Raw genomic sequence first — 8,915 nt, forward strand, 5'->3', positions numbered from 1 at the left:
TTTCTTTCTTTCTTTCTTTCTTTCTTTCTTTCTTTCTTTCTTTCTTTCTTTCTTTCTTTCTTTCTTTCTTTCTTTCTTTCTTTCTTTCTTTCTTCCTTCCTTCCTTCCTTCCTTCCTTCCTTCCTTCCTTCCTTCCTTCCTTTCCTTTCTTTCTTTCCTTTCTGAAGTATCAATTCTAAGACAGAAGAATCACAACAGCTAGGCAACTGGGTGAAGTGACTTGCCCAAGGTTACACAGTTAAGAAGAGTCTGAGATCAGATTTGAACACAATCCTCCCGACTTCAAGTTTGGCACTCTAACCACTAGCTGCCCCTTGGGTATATTCATTTCAAAGAATAATTCAGCCTGGCAGTGTCCATGGTGATGATTAATAAACTGCTTCCCAGCAGTTACCCAGCCAAACCAATACTGTACTTACTTGCTAGTTTCAGTTCTTATTTGTTTCCTATAATTTCCCTATACTCAAATACACTATATATTAAAATTCTTTTCTCCCTTCACTGTTTTGCTAAGAGTGGATATTCTTAAATCCCTTATTGGACATCTAAAATGAGATTGTTATTAGGAAAAGTTGAGTTTTTTTTCACTTATGTTCATAATGTTGTATCTGTTTTCATAAGGAGAGCATGTTTCCAAAAATTTTTTTCCTTTGATGGGAAAGAATTATGTACCTGATTTCAGGGGTTGCTACTTTCTTGTGTTTTTTCTTTTCTTCATACATGAACTTTGGGATCCTTGACATTTTTTCTTCAGTTCTCTAAATCAGTTAGGTGGCACAATGGATAGAATGCAAGTCTGGAGACTTCCTGAATTCATCTTCCTGAATTTAAATCCAGTTTTAGATATTTATTAGCTGGGTGACCCTGGGCAAGTCACTTAACCCTGTTGGCCTCAGTTTTCTCATTTATCAAATAAGCTGGAGAAGGAATTGGCAAACCACTATTTTTACCAAGAAAACCCTAGGTCATGAAGAGTTGGACATTATTAATAATGACTCAACAACAACAAATTAATGCTTCTGAATGTTTTCTATTCTCAGGTATCCTTCCGCATTTATTAATTCACTAGGTCAAATTGATAAGGCAGCATAATATAGTATTTGGAGTTAGAGGACCTGGCTTCAAATTCTAGTATTTCCATCTACTACCTGTATGACCTTGGGTAAATCATTTAACTACTCTCTTCTCAGTTTCTTTATCTGTAAAATGGGGAGAGACTGGATGAAATTATTTCTGAAATCCATTCCAACTCTAAAGCTGAGATTCTGAATCATCACATATATCCAGATCCAGGATCTAGGACTTAGGAAGGCAACAGGATTCCAGGATCCTGCCCCACTGCCTCCTAGTAGCATCTTAGGATACATTAATTCAGTACTTGGAATGGCTTCACTAAAAGTGGCCATTTCTCACCAACGGGGATCATAAAATATATCTTTCTCCTGGGAAATTCATGATCATGCCTACACATTGAAGACCTAACCAATATGCTGGGATGTGGTCTAAACACTTTTCTCTGGTTCTCTTCATACTTTGTGGATACCATTACAGCATTTGGATTGTCCACCTATTAGCCTTCATTCTCACTTCGTACCAACCCACTTCCACTTCTGGCCATACATTTCCTTGATGATGTCTTTTACAACTTTTCTCATTCAAGTCAACATTGGTAATAAACTTCATCCTACTCATGCCCACCAAATGTCTTTCCATTGATCTTTAGGAGACCTGTAAAAACCTGCAAGAAGCACTAAAGGGTTACCAAAAGTCCAAAGAGACAAACACCAAATAAGTCATCTGTCACAATAAGGAGGTTCAGGCTTGAGTCTTCTCATTCCATACTCACTAGAGTCTTTTGCAAGTCTACATCCTCTGCTTTAACTACAACTTCCTGTCTATGACATCCTATAGAAATAGAAGTGCGTTAAAACTAGTGGAAATACGCGTTGCTAAAAAGGGGGGTGAAGGGAAAAGTAAAAACATGAATCATGTAAAAAAATTTAAAAAGTCTATAAAAATAGTTTATATAATAATAAAAAAAAGAAATAGAAGTGCCCTGACAGGTAGAAAGCAGGTTGTACTATCCGTGACAGGTTGAAATGGGAAGGAATAGACTATATTAAGATTCTGTGATGAAACTAGGACTAGATTTGGAGAGTCCTTCACTCCTAGCCTTACAACTGTCAGAAATAATGTAAATCTTAATCCAACCTGATGTCAAGGAGTTCTAAAATTAATTCCTGGCCCTGCTTCTTACATAGTAAGCTCAGTAAATTATTTATCAGTAAGTGTGTGAGATATGCCAAAAGGCACCACACCTGGTTGATTGAAACCAAGTCATATTTTTTTAATATTCTACCCCACCTTCAAAAAAAAAGTTTAGAGTTACTTAGATAATGTCCATAATGATTTCTGCTTATGCAGTAGCCTTTTCCTCAAGCTAAAGAAATAGAACTCTAGCCCTGGATTCAAGGAGTAGGAGTGGGAAAATGTAGCTCCCAAGATCTCTGGCACGACTAGGAAGTCAAGATCTGGGAGGGGCCAGGGAAGTTGTTACTCTATTTCCCTGACAATTGGGTCCAGAGAGGTTGGCCACCCATTGGGTGGAGGAATTTATGATGAGAGAGGTGTGGGGGAGTTTCATGAGGAAACCAACCTGCTGCTGAAACTGATCTGGTTTCCACCTTTCTAGTTCCCAGGCTTGAATAAGAACTCTGGGAAAATCCTGGGACTAGAACAGAAGGGAGGGAGGAAACAGTTATTCCCAGTGCCCTAGACTAGAGTTTTTCCATACCAGAGGTGGAGGTGAACCCACCAGCCAACCTGGAAAGGAGAATGGGGATCTGAAGACTCTCAGGAACCAAGGATTAGGCTATATTATCAACAACCAGGGACACTAGAATCTAATCTCTTTGAGGGCAGGGATCACATCTTAAGCTTCACACATTCTCTACAGCAACCAGCCATTATGGAAGAACTTTCAGTAAAACTAAGCTCTAGGGCAGGGGTTGGCAACCTTTTTGGTCGTGAGAGCCATAAACGCCACATTTTTAAAAATGTAATTTCGTGAGAGTCGTACAGTGCTCACAGTGCGCGCTCCTGTAACAGCGCCTGAAAAAAAAATGGACTTTATGGCTCCTGCAGAAAGAGCCATACCTTGCCGACCTCTGCTCTAGGGGCAGCTAAGTGGCTCAGGGGAAAGAGAACCAGGTCTAGTAGAAGGTTTTGCATTGAAATCTACCCCAGATACTTCCTAGCTATGTGACCTTGGGTAAGTCATTTAACCCCAATTGTCTACTGCTTTTCTGCCTTGGAACAGATACTTAGTATGGAGTCTAAGATAGAAGGTAAGTGTTTAAAAAAAATAAGATCTACTAGTTGACTGAAATAGGAAGTTGGACAGAAAAGTAATTATTGTGAAAGGGATTAAAGACATGCCTCAGTAGACCTCTTGGTATTTTCATTCTCCAACTCAATTAACAAACATTGATTAAACATCTATTATGTGCCAGGCACTATGCTAGGCAAGGAGAAGGGTGGGAGGTAAATGAAATATAAAGAAGGAAACAGCCTCCAACCTTTGAGAGCTTGCATTAAGCCCATAAATCACTTTCAGGCTTCTGTTCAAATGCCGACACTGCTACTTATTTAGGCTTCCCATTCAAATGCCCACTTTTATTTGGGTGACCCTGGGCAAGTCATCTAACCTTTATGATCTTCAGTGTTCCCACCTATAAAATGAGGGGGTTAAACAAGATAGTCTCTAAGGTCAGTTGAGTCAGTCAATAAACATTAATTAAGTATCTACTAGACAGCTTAGTGGCACAGTGGATAGAGTGCCAGGCTGGAATCAGGAAAATTGGAGTTCAAATTTGACCCTAGACACTTACTAGCATATGATCCTGGCCACATCTTTTTGTTTTCATCCTGTTTGCCTCAGTTTCCTCATCTATCAAATGAACTAGAGAAGGAAATGACAGACACTCCACTACCTTAGCCAAGAAAATCCCAGATAAGGTCACAAAGAGTTGGACAACCCTGAAAAACAACTACAATAAAGTACCTACTATGTGCTGGGCACTGTGCTAAGCACTGAAGATACAAAGAAAGACATAAAACAATCCTTTCTTTCAAGGAGCTCACAGGCAAATGGGAGGGAGATAATATACCAACTATGTACAAAGGAGGTATAAACAAGGATAAATTAGAGATATCATCAGAGGGAAGGCATCAGAGTTAAGGGGCATTGAGAAAGGTTTCCTGGAAAAGGTGGGATTTTAACTGAGAACTGAAGGAAACCTGGGCAGCCAAGCATTGGAAATGAGGACAGAGAATATTCTAGCATTCTAGAGGTGGAGGACAACCAGTGAGAATGCCAGGTCCCTTCCAGCTATGAATCTTTGGTCTTAATTACCTGGGCATTTCTAACACTTGCTAATGGATAAACACCTCCAGGTCAGCTTGGACAAATCAATCTTGTTACAGACAAAAACTTTCTTTCTGAATTATTTGGAACAGTAACAGGACTACTGTGCCTAGGGTAGAGCAAATTTTGAGCAGTAATTCCAATAACTGTGCAGGCCATTTTATCCCTAAATGGAGATCTCTCCCCTTGGAGATCTTCCCAGTTGGAAATGCTACATCTTCTCTGTCAACCCTTTCTGGAGCCTTCTATTCCAAATTCTGCAGAAGCGAGTCAAGGATTAGAAGTATCTTGACTTCTAACTCCCTCAATCATTGCTATCCCAGCCCAAATCAAGGACCCAGAGGATGGTAGCCCCAAGAAATTATGAGAAGTTCTGGGAAAGGGGGGTGGAGTGTTGGAGGGGATGTGCAGAAGGCCTGGAGGGACCAGACCAATGGCCAAAGGCTGCAGGGAGCTGGTGGGACAAATATGCCGCAGGCAACTCATCCTTTACCTGGGAAGCAGCCAGGTGGACTGTTTCTCCTCTGGCACAGCCAGTTGGTCTGGCCAGACAGCAAGGTGAACCTGCAGAGGGCTAGTGTAAGGAGGTTCAGGGGTACTGGGAGAAAGAATGAGAAGCTAGAGGGATACTGGCCAGAGAAAGAGGCCGAGAAGACCATGAAGGAGGGGCAACGGAGGGAGAAGGAAACGGGGGCCAAAGGGTCACAGGGGCAAAGGATGGGGGTGGGGGAGGACCCCTGGAGGGATCATCGGAGGAGAGGAACCAGAAAAGATAGGCATAAGAACGGCGAGAGGACCAAAAAGTCTCTCGCTCCCCAGCGATGGTTGCAGTTTCAGGGTAGCGCAGACCACTGGGCATCTCAGAGCCTGGACCCCTGCCTCGAGGGTGTCCTCACCCCCACCCACCCCGCTGCATCCCGGGGCACCTTACCGCCACCTGTGAACTGGAGCAGGAGAATATCCGCTTCATGGCCGGGGCTGGGGCCGGGGCCGCCGGGAGAGCGGGGCGGGGAAGACGCGCGGGGAGTTGGGCCGAAGCGGACCGAACCCACAAGACTCGGCAGCTGCTGCAGCAGCAGCCCAAGTTGTCAGAGGCAGGAGGCGGAGCCCCGCCCCCATAGGACCCAACCTATCACAGGACGGAATCCCGCAGCACCTGGCGCGAGGCTCCGCCCGCCTCCCTGCTTGACCCGGGAGGCAGGGCGGACTAAGGCAACTTCGGGCTCTCAGCAATGGGCTGGCCCACTCCGGCCTAGCCCGGCCCGGCCCGTAAGTTGCCAGGTTTCTTTTCTGATGAGCCTAGGCTCCAGGAAAGGGCGATTAGAATGCCCAATCTGCCCAGGACCGTGCACACAGAGAACTAACACCAGCCTGGAAGCTGAGAGAATTTGAGGGGAACAGAAATTGGGGAGAAACCAGTGACAAGTATCTGAGACAATATACTGAGCCCAGCTGATAGGGCATTGGGCCTGGAATCAGGAAGATCTGAGTTCAAATTTTACTTCCTAGCTGTGTGGATGTGGGTAAATTATTTAACTTCTCTGGGCCTCTTTTCTCATCCATAAAAGGGGGATAACACATAAGTGGCCAATGACACTGACAGAAGCAAAAGGAGCAAATCAAGCTCAGTGGAGTGAGAGTCAGGCCTAGAGACAGGAGGTCCTAGGTTCAAACCCGGCCTCAGTCACTTCCCAGCTGTGTGACCCTGGGCAAGTCACTTGACCCCCTTTTTTGACCCAGATTGCCCACCCTTACCAATCTTCCACCTATGAGACAATACACCGAAGTACAAGGGTTTAAAAAAAAAAAAAGGAGCAAATCGCAGTGGATAGAGCATTGTCGACTTCTATGACACATGAAATTAATTAACTTCCAGCAGCCTCTATTTTCTTGTCCTTAGAATGGGAATAATAGGAGCTACCTCACCAGGCAGTTGTGAAATAATATATCACAGTGCTTTGCAAACATTAAAACACTATGTAAATGCTAGGTTGTTGGACATCCGGAGCAAGAAGAGGAGGGGACTAGGATTAAGGAAAGGAGGGATAGAAATGAAATGGCAGGAGAGTGACCTTTACAGCATCCTCTTGTTTCTCGCCTGAGAAAAATGCTGGCTTTCTATGTATCGCTCTGATTGGAAGATCGTTTTTAGACTTGGACTTTTTTCATCTCTGATTTTAACTTGTTCTTTCTCCATTTGCTTTAGCTAAAATCAGATCTGCAGCTAGAAGGGATCTCAGAGGCCATCTATTTCTACTCCCCCATTTTCCAGATGAGGAAACTGAGACCAGGGAAGGTTAAATGATTTGCACAAGGAAATACAGTATCAATGGAAACATAGCATCAATAGAAATTGTCATTGGAAACATAGTGACAGTGTGCCTAACTTTGGTAAAGATTGGGATCATGGCTCTTTAAAGTAAGGGGACTTGGGTTCAGAGTTCCCCTCTGTTCCTATGAGATCCCAAGGTAAAGAATTCATGTGAAAGAGTTTTCACAGGAGTTAAGAGTTAGACAAAATATCAGAAGCCACCTAGTCTTACTCACATCTAATTTAGAGGTTTTTCTATAATATTCTTAATAAGTATCTATTGAAAACTTCTACTGAAGGAGAAAACTACTAGATCCTCAAAACAGCCCTTCCAATTTTTTCTTTTCTTTTCTTTTTTTTAAACCTTTACCTTCTGTCTTAGAATCAATAATGAGTATTGGCTCTAAGGCAGAAGGGTGGTAAGGACTAGGCAATAGGGGTTAAGTGACTTGCCCAGGGTCACCCTGTATATTTGCTTGTCTCCTCCATTAGAGGAGTGTGTCAGAGGCCACATTTGAACCTAGGATCTCCTGCCTCTGGTTCTGGCTCTCTAACCACTTAGCCATCTAACTGCCTGTATCCTACTTTTTCTAATAGGTATCCTCCAAGTTTTGTGGCATTTCAGATTTTAATAAGTGTGCTATAGCTATGAATTTGTAACTTTATTCAAATCAGGATTGAAAAAATATATAGTACAGGGGGCTAAGTGGCTCAGTAGATTGAGAGCCAGTCCTAAAGACAAGAGATCCTGGGTTCAAATGTGGCCTGAGACACTTTCTAGTCCTGTGACCCTGGGCAAGTCATTTAACCCCCATTGCCTAGCCCTTACTGCTCTTCTGCCTTGGAACCAATGCACAGTATTGTTTAAAGGGTTTAAAGCTATATTACATAAATATATTTTAGTTATATTTTTATTTTAATTAATAAAATAAAATAATTTTTAATCTTAGTTTTAATTTAAAAACTAATTACTAAAAATTAATTATTATTTATATTTATACTCAAATATAAGAAAGGTTTAAAGATATATTATATATAAAATTAAATATATAAAATTTATAATATATAGTAATATATTATTATAGATATTATTTAAATATATATTTAAACCCTTTACCTAATGACTTAGAATCAATACTGTGTATTGATTGAATCAACACATACATACTGTACAAGGTCAAGGATAGATAGAACCTTGGAGGTGGGTAGGGGATGGACCACTTCACTAGAAACATTCCTACAAGTTAATTTTGAGCCATTAATGACTAATCTTTGAGTCTAGTCATTTAGCCAGTTTTTAACTACTTTACTATATTCTCTTCTAACCTATATTTCTCCATCTCATCCACAGGATAACATGAGAAAATTTGTCAAAAACTTCGATGGAATCCAGGTAAACTATAACACTGCCCTGATCTATCAGTCTAATAATCTTGTCAACAAAGAAAACAAGTCTAACCTGCCATTATCCTTTTATTTTTTTTTGTATTTTAATAATTTTACTTTTTGTTATTTTGAACTTGATGAAAATGAATAAACCTGACCATTTCCATATTCAAAGAATAGGAAAATGGAACTTCTTCTAAAACCACACCTCTGTTATGTACCTTTTTTTAAACAAGTTCATAAGTAACTCATATATTAGTTTCAAAGGTATCTAACTTGTGTGTCTCTTTGAATTCCCTTTTGTTCTCTTCTGTGCATTTTCATAAACCTTTCAATGGCCCTGTTTTCTTTGTTTCCTTCTTTTTCTCATCTCTATTATTAGCCTCTTCCCCTCAAATTACAAAAACAAACCCAACGTCATCTTTGAACATCTTTGAACATTCATCTTGAACCAAACAGGTCAAGTATAATAAATCAGCACATTGGCCATGACCAAATATGTCCGTGGTCTGACATTCTGGATGAAGCCCTACTAGCCAATAGTAATAGTGAGCATTAATTAAGGACCTACTATGTGCCAGGCTCTGTGCTAAGCACTGGGAATTCAAATAAGAAAGATAGTTCCTGCCCACCCTCAAAAAGGTTACAATATAAAAGGAGTGACAGAACACCAAAGGAAGCTAAGAGGAGAGAATGACATGAGAAGGTACCCTGGATTGGGGCATGGTGTTCATGGAATCAAAACCAAGAAGAGAGGCTGATGTGAAATGAAGTTAGCTGGAAAATTCTGAG

This window comes from Gracilinanus agilis, chromosome 4, assembly GCF_016433145.1.
Source record: "Gracilinanus agilis isolate LMUSP501 chromosome 4, AgileGrace, whole genome shotgun sequence".
NCBI classification, from domain to species: Eukaryota; Metazoa; Chordata; class Mammalia; order Didelphimorphia; family Didelphidae; genus Gracilinanus; species Gracilinanus agilis.